The 16,667-nt window shown below is 46.5% G+C and overlaps 1 protein-coding gene across 2 annotated transcripts in view; it reads left to right on the top strand.

Moving 5' to 3' along the window:
- The window catches only part of SPON1 (spondin 1), a 273,983-nt gene that overhangs the window by 89,742 nt on the left and 167,574 nt on the right, over positions 1-16,667 (top strand). The window lies entirely within an intron of this gene.

Genomic DNA, 16,667 nt, shown 5'->3' on the forward strand with positions numbered 1-16,667 from the left:
AAGGGTAACAGATAAGGGAACTTGGCCATCTGATGGGAAGTTTGGTCATGGATTGCAGGGGAGGCAGCCCTCTGGCAGGACTGGGATTCACAGAAATATTAAAAACGAGCAATTCATTTCTTGCACGTGAAATAACCTGTTCCCAGCTGCAGCTGCTACTAGATCTGAGAACGTATTCAGTGTTCCCCATCACCAAAGAATGAAGCCAAAATTCCTTAGCGTGGGGTCCAAGGTCCTTAGTGATGTTTGCAGACACCTTTGCAGCCTCATTTGTTGCTCCTCCTCCCACCCAAGGCTGCAAACTTCATGGAGGAGGGGATCAATTTTACTCATCGGTGTGGCCCTAATGTAGGGGTTGGCAAACCACAGTCTGTGGGCCACGTCTGGCCCACTGCCTGTTTTTATAAAGAAGGTTTTATTGGAACACAACCAGGTTCATTCATTTCTGGATTGTTTAGGGCCCCTTTCACGCTACAGCAGCAGAATTGAGAAGTTGCAATAGAGACCTTATAGCCTACAAAGTCTTAACATATATTTTATCTGGCACCTTATAGAAAAAAATGTACTGACCCCTGCTCTAATGTATACCCCGGTGCCAGGAACTCAATAACTGCTGATTCTTGGCCTAGGTTCTCCTAAAAGCCCAGCTTAGACAAAGGCTTGTGTGCAGAGAGTTTATTTGGGGAGTGAGCCCAGGGAGAAGGTGGGGGCAGTGGGGATGGGGGTTATTTGGTCAAGTGTTATTGACCTGGTCATCACCGTAGGCAGTCAGTCGATGCTTGCCCCTGCTGGGACCTTTGGAGAAGACATATGACATGTGTCTCAGAGCAGCGTGCCCAGGAATGAAGGGGGAAGCCATTATCCATTGGTTTTCATCCTCCATTGATCAAGGGTAGCCCCACAGGCATTAATGCCCCTGCAGTCTGGGCTGCACGTGTGTGAATGTTCATCAGGTTCTGAACATGTACTGCAGCACCAAGAGAAGCTCTGGGACAAGAAGCAAGAGGTACACCACACAGACAAGGTGTGTATCATCTAATTACAGTGGACAGAGCTGCTCATAGAAACAGTGGATGGAATCAGAGTTGGGATGAGAGGATGTGAAGAGGCGTACAGAGATGCTCAATGCATCAGTTAGTATGAGTAGTAGTGTAAGTAGCTTGCATCAGTTAGTATGAAGAGTAGTATAAGTAGCTTACATTTATTGCCAAGAACTATGCTAGGTGCATTGCATGCCTTATTTTACTTAATCTTCATAAAAGCCCTGTAGGGTCTTCACTATACTCTTCCCATTTTCTTGATGAGAAAACTGAGGTTTAGAGAGTTTGTATTCAGGGTAATAAAGCAGTTTAGTGGTAGAGCTGGGTCTTAAACCCACTTCCACTTGACTCCAAAGCCCTTGTTGTTAACTAATCACCACTAAGCTACACTGACCTGCACACCCCCACCTTCTGCCTCACTTGGTCTGTGAAGCCTGGAGAGGCACGGGACTGCCTGGGTCGGGGAGGTGTTGCTCCCAAGTGAGGAAACTAAATGTCCTTTAGAAAATGGAAAACAAAGCCAAGGACCTGGCAAGAGAAAGAGTTGTTAGTGAGGATAGAGATGAGTATTAGGAGGGATTAGCCAGAACTCATAAGATTTTGTAACTTCATGGAGCTCACCAACTCTTTTTATCTTGGAAGGAAATAACACAGAGAACCCACATCTGATGAGTCTGTGTATGATTTAGAGGAATCTGGCAGGATTAGAAGGATCTGATGTGGCTGAAGTGCAGCTTACCCTGCAATTTTTCTGGCATTAGCTATTGAGAAGAACCACAGGCTCCTTTGTCGTAAGTCAGGGTGGCTCTCCCTTGAGGCTGGCTAGAACCTCAGCAATGCTAACTAGGGGTGGAAGCAAGGAATCTACAGAAAAGGGGGTGGGAAACCCCAGACCAGTAGAAGAGGCTGGTTCTTGTGAGAGCAGTTGGAGAAACCAAGACCATGGTTAAAAGGGCAGCATGAGAGCTCCCCTGGTGGCGCAGTGGTTGAGAGTCCGCCTGCCGATGAAGGGGACACGGGTTCGTGCCCTGGTCCGGGAAGATCCCACATGCCGCGGAGCAGCTGGGCACGTGAGCCTGCGCGTCCAGAGCCTGCGTTCCGCAACGGGAGAGGCCACAACAGTGAGAGGGCCGCGTACCACAAAAAAAAAAAAAAAAAAGGGCAGCATGTGCTTGGTTCAGGAAGACTTAGATACTCTAAGACATGTCATCCAACAGGTGGAATCCAGATGCCGGGGCTTCCTGGGAGGCTGGCAGTGGCATAGTTCCAAGGGAGCAGTCCAATGGCGGCAGAGTTTCGTACCGCAGCTGGAGTCCCAGGTGTAGGATCCAGCCCCTGGGGAGAAAACTGGGAAGAATTAACAGGAAGTACGTGCTGTGGAGGCGCTCCAGGCACAGCAGGAAACTGAGGCTCAGATGGAACACTGAAACCCACACTGCAAGGGGCAGCGGTGTGACCACAACTCGGTGGGCATGTGCGAGTGAATGGCCCACCCCAGTCGTGCACAGGGACCCAGAGCCCTGGCAGCAAGACCAGTCCCAGTCCTATCCCAGTGATGGAGCAGGGATTGCCAAGACATTCCAGGCCCTGATCGTGGTGGGATCAAAACATGATGTTAGATCCTGTGGACATTTAAAACATTGAAATTAAATTCATATAACATGAAATTAACCAGTTTAAAGCCATCAGTTTGGTAGCACTTAGTACATTCACAATGTTGTGCAACCACCACCTCTGTCTAATTCCAAAATATTTCCATTGCTCCAAAGTAAAGCCCTTTACTCATAAGCAGGAACCCCATTTTCCTCTCCCTGCAGCCCCTAGCAACCACAATCTGCGTTCTGTCTCTACGGATTTACCTATTATTGATATTTCATATTAATGGAATCATACAATATGTGATCTTTTGCATCTGACTTTTTTCACTTACCATAATGTTTTTGAGGTTCATCTATGTTATAGCATGTATTGATACTTCATTCCTTTTTATATCTGAATAATATTCCATTACATGTATATACCACAATTTGTTTGCCCCGGGACTATTTTTTTTTGCGGTACGCAGGCCTCTCACTGTTGTGGCCTCTCCCGTTGCGGAGCACAGGCTCCGGACGCACAGGCTCAGCGGCCATGGCTCACGGGCCCAGCCGCTCCGCGGCACGTGGGATCCTCCCGGACCGGGGCGCGAACCCGTGTACCCTGCATCGGCAGGCGGACTCTCAACCACTGCGCCACCAGGGAAGCCCTGCCCCACCAGGGAAGCCCTGCCCCGGGACATTTTTGACATGAAATGGTCACAGGATAAAAATGCAACAATGAAAAATCATCAGATGATATCATATCTACATTAACCTTTCAATCCATATACATATTTTTTTAACCAGGGAATATATAGTAGACGTGTTCCTCCACTCCTGAGCCTCACCCCTTCCCCAGGTAGGACAGTGACAGCCCTGGGACAAGGGTAGAAAAGGACAAAGAGATGTTTCCACACCTACCTCGTCTCTCAGGGTCATGAAGTAAGTGCATTGGCCTGCTAGTAGGCAGGGCTGGGACCCAGGGCTGGGTCTGGCCTGCTACAGGCTGGGTCCTCAGGCTGCAGGATTGTGGTTTTCTTGCATCTGGTGTCTGCTCCCTGTTGGATGAGGCTGGTCTAGAGGCTAGTGGAGTCTTCCTAAGGGCAGGGCCAGGGCCCAGGGGATTCTGGGACTGGTGTCTGCCCACCAATGGATGGAGCTGGGTCCTGGGCCCTCTGGTGGGCAGGGCCATGTCCAGAGGCAGCTGTGGGCTCAGGAAGTCTTTAGGCCGCTTGCCTGCTGATGGGTGGGGCTGTGTGTGTGTGTCCCAGTTAGTTGCTTGGCCTGAGGCATCCCAGCACCAGAGCCTGCAGGCTATTACGTGAGGCCAGGTCTTGGCACTAATGAGCTGGAGGGAGATTTTCAAAATGGCGCCCGCCAGCACCAGCGTCGACCAGCACCGGCATCCACATGGTAGAAGTAGCTCCCAAGAATGGCTACTGCCAGGGTCTATGTCCCCAGGGTGAGCCACACCCTTCCTCCACCCCCTCCAGGAGATACTCCAAAGCCAGCAGGTAGGAGGACCCTATCAAATTGCTGCTTTTGCCCTGGGACCTGGAGCTCATGGTATTTTGTGTGCTCACTGTAAGACTGGAGTCTGTTCCCCCCAGTCCTTCGGGGCTCCTGAAATCAAACCTCACTGACCTTCAAAGCCAAAGGCTCTGGGGGCTCAACTCAGTGCAGGACCCGCAGGTTTGATAGCCTGACATGGGGCTCAGAACTCTCACTCCTGTGGGAGAACCTCTGCAATGTAATTATTCTCCAGTATAATTATCCGCCCACCCAGGGGTATGGGACCTGACTCTATCGTGAGTCCACCCCTCCTACCCCCATCCCATGTGGTTCCTTCTTGATGTCTTTAGTTGTAGAAGATCTTTTCTGGTAGGTTCTGGTCTTTTTCATTGATGGTTGTTCTGCAAATAGTTGTGATTTTGGTGTGCCCATGGGAGGAGGTGAACTCAGGTTCTTTCTACTCTGCCATCTTGGCCGATCTCATAAAGTAAGTGTAAAACAGGTTGGCATGTTTTATCCTGTCACCAAAATGGCTTGATTAGATCTTTTTATACCCAGTATGTAACCACAGGGTAACAGAGGCATATACCTGGTCATTCATTACTTCATCTGGTAGAACAGTGGGCGGAAGTCCACTGAAGACACAAAGGATGCTGGAAAGATGAGCAGAGGGTCCTCAGCGCTGTAGAAGATGACATTCCTTCAGAGGTGCTCACAGCTCCATCACCGTTCATTTGCAACCACTAATCAAAGAATTGTCCCTGAACTATTTGCCTTCCTGCGAGCCTGCTTGCCACAGAGACTACCCAAACTAAAGCCAGTGAAGAAATGAGATTAAGTAAGAAGAAAGAATGTCCCCCACTCCTTCCATTATTAATCATTGCGGGCTGATTTCAGCTACATTTTCCCTTGGGCATTTCCCCAACATTTTGCATTTAACAGCCCCTGGAAGCCAGGAAAGTAGAGAAGAAAAAACTCCATAATATCTTAGTTCTATACTATTCATAAATGAAAATCATTGTTAATTTAGAGTTTGACAGCTGTGGTGCGTTTGTAAGTCCAGCGCAGCTGTCATCAGCACTCCAGCTTATTTTTCAAACAGATGTTTAATTTGACTTTAGTGTTATTGCCAGTTTTTGAGGAGAAAGAGGGGGGAAGCAGAAACAGGAATAATCATTATATTCATCATTTGGTTTCCTTTCAAAACATAAATCGGCATGATTAACAGTGACATCAGAATTGCTCTGATTGCAGTTTTGGGTGCAGGACTGGTTAGCTATCATCTCCTTATATCGTCCAAAGTCCATTTATTATTTTTTTCCCCTAAAGTCAGAGGCTGTTCTGTGATAATTACACCCAGACTCTGAGCAACAGTCTCTGCTACCCAGAAGAGCCCTCCATAGTGCAGAAGAAAAATCAGGGAGTGGTGAATGATGGGTGACTGGGCTGCAACCCCAGATGAAAGCTGCAGGACTGAGTCTTGTCTTGCGGCTGTGGAATCAGGAAACCAGTGAGAGCAGAGCCCCGGGAACGGCAGCCAGGTTCTCCCACACTCACTCTTACATCTCTACCATGCTTATGGGGCTTAGGCAGCTGGGTTCATGCATTCTCACAGTGTGCAAATCGGTCTCAGTGTATACAATTAAACACATCTGTGGCTCCACGTAGAAATCTGATGAGTCAGAATGTACTTGAACAGGCCCTGCTGTTCCAGTCCATGTTGCTTGGAGGAATCTTCCTTCATACCAGCTGTGTTGCTCGGTAAACCCACTTCCCGGATCTGATTTCTCTACCCTTGCCTTTTTTGTGTTTGGCTTTTAGTGGTCTCACTTGGGTCCTACTCTGTACCGTCTGTTATGTGTCCAGTCACTGGCCCTCATTACCTCTTTGACAAGGCCTCTGTTGTGGGGACTCTAGGTGCAATGACACACTTATTGCATTTCTTTGTACACTGAGAGAAAAGATTCACCTTGCCTTCTTCCTCTGCCAGCAATTGTGATATGTGCCATGCAAAAGAAGAATCCACTCCAAGGAAAAAGTTGGCAGATGTCCCAGATCCCAGCTCTTAAGTCATGGTTGGGTAGAGGAAGGAGCCACAGCCTCGTCCATCTAGTGCTAGAAATCACAGGACGCTCTAAAGTCTGACTTCTCAAAGGGTGCCCCCTGTCTTTTTAATTGGAATATATTGTTTGCAGATTATTAATGAGGAGTTAATTTTTCCTTAACTACAGAAAGACAAGGCTTCTGCCAGGTTGACCACCTAAGAATCTGAGGGAATCCTCGGGCAATTATTATGGTATCAGAAGCTCCTGGCTGTTGCTTGCCACCCTGGCTACCTGGATCTAGACGATGGATCTGTTCCCTCAGGCAGCTGCTTCCCTACCTTTGCTTCATGCTTGGAGCCTATCCCTTAATACCCCACATCACAGCTTAGGCTAAGCGACAGTGGTAGTAAGGTGTTGTTGAAAGCTTGGGGAGTTAGAGAAGGGAATCGTAGCGCAGAGGTCCTACCTAACTGGCTTTCAAGTTTGGCTACACTCAGGGCCCAGAAGCCCAAACTCATCCTTGTTAGTTCCCTGCTTTCACACTTGGTGGGCATCAGTCTCCCTTCCCAACCTCAAGGGCCATTTTAGTTCCCCCTCAAGAGAATGCCCTGTACGAGTCCCAGTTGACCCAAATCCAGACTCAGTTCTCCTCTGGATTAGTTTGGCATTGTAGTTATGAAGGTGGATTCAGGTCAGACAGCCCGAGATTGAGTTTTGGCTCCACCACTTACTCCTGATGTCAGGCAAGTCATTAAACTCCGGGTACCTCAGATGTCTCCCCTGTAAAATGGGGATAAATAATAGCACCTACCTTATAGGGTTGCTGTGAGGATTAGATGAGTTAATACATGTAAAGTGTTTAGAACCATCTGGCCCAGAAGCAGCTCTGTACAAGGCTGTATTATTATTGTTGTTATTATTATTGCTTTACATTTGCAGTACAATGAAAATCATCACATAGATGTTTCTAAGACAAAAGAAGTGGTTCACCCCCAGAAGTGAATTCCAGTTTCTGGAACTTAGGGCAAAAACTATACATGGTTTTTCAAGCTTCAAAAACTCTTTAAGTTTCAGTCTCACCGCATCGCCTTTCCTTTTGCTTGCTTGGTCCTTGCCAATTCCCATAAAGAATATGAAGTGGTGTTAAGAAAAACATAAAACAAAATAGTCATGTTAAATTTTAAAAATCAAAATCAGGGAAAATTAAAACTCAAATATAACATCAAGACAAGAAGAAGACCAAGCACAAATACACAGGGATCTAAATTCCCATAGGGCTGTAACAGTAGTGGATTATAACCCATTAAATAAAATGGGAAATTAGAGGTCGTCTGATATAAATAAATACCTATGCTAACTAAATAAATGAATGGATAATTGGAAAGTTTGATAAAGAACAGGATGTTTATATAATCTCAAAGTACCTGCCCTCGAATAGTTAATAACTTAACAAAGAGGAAACCAGGAATGTTAGACTGGAGAAGCCTGGCAGACACCAGTAATGGGACAAATCTGAATTGAAATTCTGTGTCCCCTGACAGGACGCAATGAGAAGAATACAGCATCACTTCTGTGATATTCCTGCTCAAGGTACATAACCTGCATCTAATCCTGAGGAAACATCAGACAAACTCAGACATTTTACAGAATCACCGGCATGTCATCTTCAGAGCTTTCAAAGTCATAAAAGTCAAGGAAAGCCTGAGGGACTGATTCAGATTGAAGGAAGCCAATGAGACATAAAATCTAAGGGAAACTCTGTGATTCTAAACTAGACCTTTTGGCCATAAAGGAACAATTGTCAAAGCTTGAATAGGGTTTGAGGGTTAGATGTATTAATGTTAATTTCCTAAGTCTTATTGTTACATTGTGGTTACATAATAGAATATCCTTGTTTGTAGAAAAAACACTGAAGTGTTCAAGGTGATGGGATATCATGTCAACCATTTACTCTTAAATGCTCCAGGGGAAAAAAGTTCTTTGTGCTGTTCTTGGATGTTTTCTTTAAGGTTGAAATGGTTTCAAATTAAACAGACTCAGTTCAAAGGCAGGAGGGGGTGGAGAGGAAAGAGAAGAGCCGCCTTTGCATCTTTCCTTCTTTCTTCTTTTTCCGTTTTCTTCCTGGTTTCTTCCTACCAGAAGGTTGGGCTACGGTGGGGATGAGAAGACATTGGTTGGGTTCAATCAAGAAGACAGGCCAGGGCTTCCCTGGTGACGCAGTGGTTGAGAGTCTGCCTGTCGATGCAGGGGACCCGGGTTCGTGCCCCGGTCTGGGAAGATCCCACATGCCGCGGAGCGGTTGGGCCCGTGAGCCATGGCCGCTGAACCTGCGCGTCCGGAGCCTGTGCTCCGCAACTGGTGGGCCACAGCAGTGAGAGGCCTGCATACGGCAAAAAAAAAAAAAAAAAAAAGACAGGCCAGGACTCACTAGGTCTGAGAGGCTGGCTGTCCCTTCGTTCTTGGTGTGGGGTGAGGGGGGGACCAGTCACAGGGCCGCACTCGTGGGAAGAGGGATGGGAGGGCGGGCACCCAGCCTAGTCTGGGGTGGTGCAGAGTGTCTAAAGAGATCAACCTGTGAGCTGACAGAAGGCTAGAGGGGAGGAGGAGCAGAGGAAACAGCGTGTGGGAGTGGCCCTAGACCAGATAAAGCACGGAGCATGTGAGGACCTGCAAGTCGTCCTGATGGTGGAGCCGGACGGAATGTTCTTGGGGCAAAGGTGGCACACAAGAAATGTGATGTTTTTCTTTGCTTTTCTTCTCTTCTTTATACTGTTTTTTTTTTTTTTGGTCTTTCTCTCTCTCTCTTTTTTTTATAACTTTATTTTATTTATTTTTGGCTACATCGGGTCTTTGTTGCCGCGCTCAGGCTTTCTCTAGTTGTGGCGAGTGGGGGCTGCTCTTCGTTGCGGTGCACGGGCTTCTCATTGTGGTGGCTTCTCTTGTTGTGGAGCACGGGATCTAGGCGCGCAGGCTTCGGTAGTTGTGGCTCACGGGCTCAGTAGTTGTGGCTTGTGGGCTCTAGAGCACAGGCTCAGTAGTTGTGGCGCACGGGCTTAGTTGCTCCGCGGCATGTGGGATCTTCCCGGACCAGGGCTCGAACCAGCGTCCCCTGCATTGGCAGGCGGATTCTTAACCACTGCGCCACCAGAGAAGCCCTTCTCTCTTTCTTTCTCCCCTTCCTTCCGTCCTTCCTTCCTCCCTCCCTCCCTCCCTCCCTCCCTTCCTTCCTTCCCCCCCTTCAAGCATTCAGCCGGGTGTTGCTCTAATTTTTTTAATAACAGTAATAATAATAGCTGAAACATGTGGCAGCACCCTATATATAATGCAGATACTACTCTCCCATCTTACAGAGAGGAAGCTAAGGCACAACTTGCCCAACATCTTAAGTAGTGAAACGGGCATTTGAACCCCAGACAATCTAACTCCACAGCCCAAGCTTTTGACCTGCCACAGTGTCTGAGCAGATCTTTAATGAGGCTGAATTCTTGTGAGGACTGTCTTTTATAAAGGGGGCTTGCAAGCCTCAATAGTGTTCTAACTGGGGAGGGTGAACGGGGGAGATGCTTATGAACTGTGGTCTGTGGATGCATCTTACCCACTCAAGTCCCCTCCCCTCTCACCCCACTCGCTGCCTTCCCATGCCTGTACTGTCAGCAGCCATGTGAGACCTACCACGGGGCCAGGTAAACCTGGAGCCTAAGCTGAACCAGCTGATGGTTGTACTCTGCGTGGCTACAGAGCCAGAGCAGCTCATGGAGAAGGGCAAGAAAGGGTCAAATCAAAAAAATGCTGAGGATCAGGCCCAAAGGGTCCTCAGTAGGTAAGGCAGTCATAAGGGAAGAAAAAAGACAAAGTTGAGTCAAGGTGAGCTGTTTAAGGTGGAAACTGTGACCGAGTGAGGCAAAGGTATAAAACGCCCGTTTGTATGTGATGCTGTAGGTGGCACTTGGCCTCAGAGGGAAGGAGTGTCGATGTATCTTTCACCACCCTCCACCTCCTACTAACTCCCAGGGATTAATTATTCATTCAACAAACATTTTGTGAGCACCTACTATGTGCCAGGTTTGTGTGAGTTGTGGGAGGGAAGAAGAAAGAAGGCTGAGGGACTGGCACATGGATTTCACCTGAGAACTTGAGATGCCAAGCTCTTTTTGGAAGAGGCTGCATTTCTGTGTTCACTTTAGCCCATGGAACAAAGCCAAGAGTGACAGTTACTGGCTGGGAGCGGTGAGGTAGGGGGTTAGTGTGGGAGAGGAGAAGGGCTCCCCCCAGCCCCCATGGCTGCTGCCATGGCCCTCTCAAAAGCACCTCTTTACAGAAAAACCTAATTTCCACATCCCTCCGCAATCACTACAGATTCTGTTGCTAATAACACTTTTCAAGCTGGTTCTCAACTGATTACAGCATTGCGTTAGGCAGTTTGCATCTTGAGATGGACTCTGGTGTCAGACAGGTCAAGGTTGGGGTCCTGGCTCTACCCAATCTGATTCTGGTGTCTTTCCTATAAAATGAGGGTAAGGAGCTGAGGTATGGGAAGTATCTCTCTTCATTTTTAAAGTAGTTTAGGGTTTACAGAGCACCTTCCCAATACTCTTGCAAGGGTGACATCATTATCATTGTGAGAGGTTAAGGCTCCCAGAGGTAAAGTGATTTGAACTGGGTCACAGAGACCCTGAGTGTATAAGTCAAGATGGAAACCTGTTCCCACTTTTTAAATAGAAAAGATTTGCTGTGTTTGTGCCCACTTTTTAAATGATCAAAATGCTGTATAACGCTTAGGACACTTACATATTCTATCTTTGCCCCATAGTTTTAGCTTGAGATTTCCTTGTAAATGGGAGTTGGGAGAGAGCTATGGGTTGTGGAGTCAACCATGTTGGGTTCCCGATCCTGACTCCACTGCTTAAGACTTGTATAAACATGGGCAAGAGACTTGGTCCCTCTGTGCCTTGGCTTTTTCCATCTGCAAAGGGGATAATAACCGTCCCTACCTCATAGGTGGGAGAATTAAATGAGATAATCTATGTCAGCGATTCTTGACCCTGGCTGCCCAATGGAGTCACCTGAGCAGCTTTGTAAAATCACCTGTGTTCTGGCCCCACCTCTGGAAATCTGATCTCTTTGGACTAGGATGGAATTGGGATGTCAGTACTTTTTAAAAGATCCCGCAAATGATTTTAATGAGTAGCCAGGGCTGAGAACACTTGAAGTATGTAAAATGCTTACCACAGAGTGCCTGGCCCATAGTAAGCACTCAGTAGATGTTAGTTGTTATTGTTACACAAGCTGATAACGTCAAGGCTTGTGGGCCAACACTGGTGAATTGGTACCAACATCCAGTGGGCCCTAGTCACTATGCAGTGCACTGTGGGTAGGCTCAGGGATGAGCAAGAGAAGGCCTCTGCTTCATAAGGGTTTCATTAACTCTCTAGCTGGCTGGAAAAGGCATAAATACATGAGAAGTTAAATAGCAACATGAGGTTTAAAGTAGAAAGAAGAAAGGAAGATCATATTTTTCAAGCATTTACATCATGCCAGGGAACTTTCCACACTGGCTTAGCTCATTAATGCTCACAAGAGTAGATATTAACCCTAATTTGTAGGGCAGAAAACTGAGTCTGAGGGCTGTAATTCACCTAGGTCACACTAAAGAGGTAGATCCAGGATCAAACCTGATCTGCTTGACTGTAAAGGTGTCTCTATTATACCATGTCTTCATCATACTGATTTCATGGTGATTATAAAGAAAAGAAATGAATAAGTGGGATTAGAATTTTGAAGGTTTAAATCTAAGTCCTTAGTATGTATGTATCTGTCTGTTATTCTGTATCTCTGTCATTCTATTCTATCCATTCTCCTTCCACCATCCATCCATCCATCCATGTATCCATCTATCCAATTCTGTTACCCAGCATAGCTATAAAATAAGACTTTCAGTTCAAGCAAATATCTTGGTTAATAGACCAACCTTTTGGGTAAATTTTAATTAATTCTTAATTTTCCCTCATAAAGTTAAAAAATTAGCATTAAGCTAAACAATATCTCACTTCCAGTAAATCATACAGGATTAGGAAAGCTGAGGTTATGCTTTAAAGCGTGCTAATGGTATCAGAGTATTTAATGTAAATTAACTACCAGTCCTAAACAGTAATACAAATAGAGGGGAAACAAAATTAACGTGATTAAATACATTCAGAGTCTATTTATTCTGTTAATTGTTAAAATTTAGGCAACAGATTGCAAAGAGACTTGCAGCTGCAGCTCCGAAATGGTTGGTCCTCCCCTCAGCTGTTGCTAATTAATGCGATTTTCCTGATAACAGTTTTCTGAGAGCAGAGAGACAGCAGCAAATCAAAACAACTTCATGTTCATGCTGATGAGCCCTGACAACAACCAGAAGAGCCCAACAGGATCCAAATGGAAATGTTGCTATAACTGCCGGTTTCCATGTAGCGTTCCTCAGGCACAGCCGACCCTCAATGCCGGCAGTTTATCACACAAATACAGGGATGTCGGGGATATAGCATGGCAAGTCACGTCATCACATCAGCTACAGCCATGTTGGGTCACAATGGGATTATGCCACAGGCTCCAGAGAGGAGCAGAAAAGTGCTCTGAACAGTTGTCCATTGCTCTGTACCTAGACCTGTGTAAGTGACCCATCTTCTTTTAACTTACCTGACTTTTTTTGCAAAAGACACTTCAAGGAGGCCAGTTTGCACTATTCAATATGTGGAACTACTTGGCAGAATTAGCAGGAAGGCAACTCAAAAGTAGCCAGCATCCCTCGTGTTTAGCGCATCTGTGGTTGCCTTTGGCTCGTGTGCTGATCCCCAGCCCAATCAGTTGCAGTTTATTGCTTTCAACAAAATACATTGCACAAATCATAGCAGTTTATGGATCAAAGGACTGGTTTGGCCTTCCTAAGGAGGTTACCAGGCACGTGGGAGGCCAGGATTTATTAGCTTTTTCTACAGGCAATCTGGTACAATATCATCCCGAACTGGGCCAGTCAGTGACATTAGACCTCGGGCCATGAGGGACTCCTGGTCATCTCTAGGGCAGCTTGAACAGAGAAGAATCCAAGGAAGCAGGAAGTTGAATTACAGATTTTCAAGACTAGCTATGTCAACCCAAAGAAACACTATGCATCTTGATACATTTGGATGCAGGGGGAAATAAATACAGTGCAAAGTGTCATTTCCAAAAGATCATCACCGAATATCCTCCTAGGATAAGGATTCTGCTCGTTCACTTTCTTGAAATGTATCTTACTTTGTGTCAGAAACATCCTTGACATGGAGCCATCCAGAAAAATAGGGAAATGTACATCCCCAATCTGATGGTACAAACTCACTCTGTTGCAAAAACAAAATGAAGCATTGACCAGGGCACAGAAAAAGTTTGATCTTTGGTTCCACCACACTGTGAGGGTCCAGTTTCTAGGACATCTGTTGTGCTGCCCTCCGGAGACGGTGACCATTTGGTTTTAATCTTGTTCCCTTATAAAGGTGAGGAAATTGAAGCCTCCCCCTCCCTCCCTCCCTCCCTCCCTCTTTTTCCTCTCCATCTCCACTGTGACTTTTATCTATACTTTGTGAAGATCTAAGCATTTCCCAGGAACACATCCTGTCAAGTCCAACTTCCTTATCTCTCCAAGACATACAACATATAGATGTGGTTGCGCTGTCACCTTTAGGATAGATATTTTTATTAATTTGTTGGGTTTTAATTTATTCCTTGCCTGCTTGAAGAAAAAAAGATTTTCAGTACCTTGTTTAACATGAATAAGAGGCTCCAGGATCACTCCTAAGTCCCCCATATCAAGCGTTGGTAGAATTTTTTTAATTTGCCATATTTTTTTAAAGAAAGAATTGGTCACTTGTATTCTACTCTGCATTAAAACGAGATGCCACTAATTTCTCTTCCACATTTTTTACTCGGAAAGTCAAAACTCTTGCCCGCCCTCCCTTCCTTCCTTCCTTCCTTCCTTCCTTCCTTCCTTCCTTCCTTCCTTCCTTCCTTCCTTTCTTTTCTTTTTTTTTTCTTTCTTTCTTTCTTTCCATCCCTTTCTCCCTCCGTTCCTTTCTTCCTTTTACTTATCTCTGAAAATATTTTCCATGACAAAGGCTAGGAAACAGGACAAATCATGCCCAGATTTTGTGGCCTCATGTGGTCCCGTGTTGTTGCTCCAGAGTTCTGTGGGGATCCAAATGATTGTGGCTTACCTCTGATGAGCTCATGTGACATAAGAACGAGGTCAGATGCTACAAGAGGGGTGCAGATGTTGAAAAGAAGAAACATAGGACAAGTCTGGAGTGAGTCAAAATATAAGACCTAGGGGTGTCTTTTTTTCAAAGAGTCAACTCATGGGATGAGCGAAGAGGGGTGCATAGTGTAATCAGCAACTGTCTTTTCCATAAAGAAAGCTCTGTCCTGGGTTTAACCTCCTCCTGGCAGACGTACCATCATCCTACTGATTCCCAGCTTTGTGAAGGCATTTTGAATTCAACCCAGATGGTTCCTTTCGAGACCAACAGTTGCCATCAGCATAGCTTGAACAAAGCAAAGCAGACTTACTTGGTCTTCACGCATTGGGAAATGTTTCATGACTCAGACCAGTCATTGTTTGCTGTTCACTCAGCATGCTGGGTGGCTCTGGTAATATAGGAGAGTTTGTGCTTCTTGCCCGATTGTGGACATAGGGTAGACACTCGACTGTAAAAGAGTTGAATGACAGGTCAAGGCAGTCCATGAAAACAGATCAGATCAACCCACCTTCAGTGTGTCCTGCATGAAAGGCATTGTGCCACGTGCTAGAGGGGCCATGAGGGTACAGCAAGACCCCTTCCCTGAAGAAGCTCAGAACTTAGTCAGAAGCCCCAAGCGTAAACTCACAATGAGTTAAATGGTAATACAAGATGTTAAAGTGCAACCACACGTCAAGAGTACCCAACGCCCGAATGCCAAATGAATGGTCAGGATCAACGGTGTTCTAGGAACCCAGAGGAGGTCAGTTCTGAAGGTCCTGGTCAATGAGACTCTGAAGAGGCTGTGAGATGGTGACAGATGAGCGGGCTGTGACTGGGCAGAGTGGAGCCAGAAGTGAATTCCTGGTTTGAGTGGCATGGGCAGAAGCCAGGAGGGGTCGTGTGACACACGGTGAAAAGGCAGTGCTGAGCTCAGGTGGCCGGGGAAGGTGCTGGGGGGAGGGGTGGTCATGTCAGGCAGCTTGGGTCCTGGTGCTCGGGACTGTGGACGTTTAGCCAAGAGCTTGGACTGTGCTCTGTAAGTGAGAGAGGAACCTTGGTTTAGAGAGGACCTACTGTGTGCCAGACCCTGTGCTGGGGTGGGGTGGGACAGGGAGGAGATGGAGACGGGATCATTAGGACTGTGGTACCACCGGTGCCTGATAATGTGCTAGAGGTGACGATTAATCCCCTAGTCAAGTGTAGGTAAATTCGATGGGTTGGTAAGGAGAGGAAACCCGTTAGGAGGTTTCTGCGGGAATTGTACAGGGAATGCATTTACTTTTCCATGCGTGTCCTTGCTGGGGTGGGGGGGAGGTGGGACAGGACAGGGCGGGGGGTCCTCGATGAGTACTAATGGGCATGAAAATCATTACTCCTAACTCAGAGCAGTGGTTCTTGTAAAATCTCTCCCCAAAGCAATGCACATGCTTACAATTTTGCATTTTCTAGGGGTTCGAGAATCCTTTGCAACCCCTTCGTGGACTGTGAATCCCTAGCTGAGAACCGTAACCACGCCCCACACGCTCCCTGACCCCATCTAGAGGAGGGAGCGTCTCCCAACACATAAGTCTGCCACTGTACAGGAAAACCCAGGGTGATAGGGAGGCTCCCTGAGGAACAGAAAGGAGGACAGGTAGCCTGTACTTAAGGACTCTGCTGTGTCGCCCGGATTGTTTCCTTACACCTGAGAAACGACGCTGCCTGCCCTGGCTTATAGGAACCCCCAGAAAGGGGAGGCAGCTGTGGCCATGGCAGAGTGGAGCCAACTACAGAGAATAGTGACCTGTGTGAACCAGCCAGGAGGGAGCTTTCAGTGTGGCAGCATTTCCTCTAGCTCAGGCTGCGGTGATTTTATGGTTACACGAACGCCCTGCATGGAGCAGGCAGAACTCTGCAAGGAACACCTGAGAAACCCAGGAGCAATGCTTCACTTTCTATTTCTTGTTTTCCAACCAAGACAGATTCTGTTTCAGATCAGAGCATAGTTTGGAGAGAAAGCAGTTGAAGCCTTGGTGCTTGGAGTAAAAATTTAACCTTCATCTTTAGGGGAAAAAAGCATATATCTTAGTTGGAGATTTTATGAAATGGAATGACAGTTATGCCATTTCACATATCTACTATCATTCATTTCAGACCTAATAGAGTTTCTTAAAGGTTTCAAGGTCAGGAACCCCTTTGAGAAGCAGATGAAAACTATGAACTCTTAACCAGAAATGTGCACACCACACAAAATTTCATCAT

This window comes from Tursiops truncatus, chromosome 8 (assembly GCF_011762595.2).
Source record: "Tursiops truncatus isolate mTurTru1 chromosome 8, mTurTru1.mat.Y, whole genome shotgun sequence".
Classification (NCBI taxonomy): domain Eukaryota; kingdom Metazoa; phylum Chordata; class Mammalia; order Artiodactyla; family Delphinidae; genus Tursiops; species Tursiops truncatus.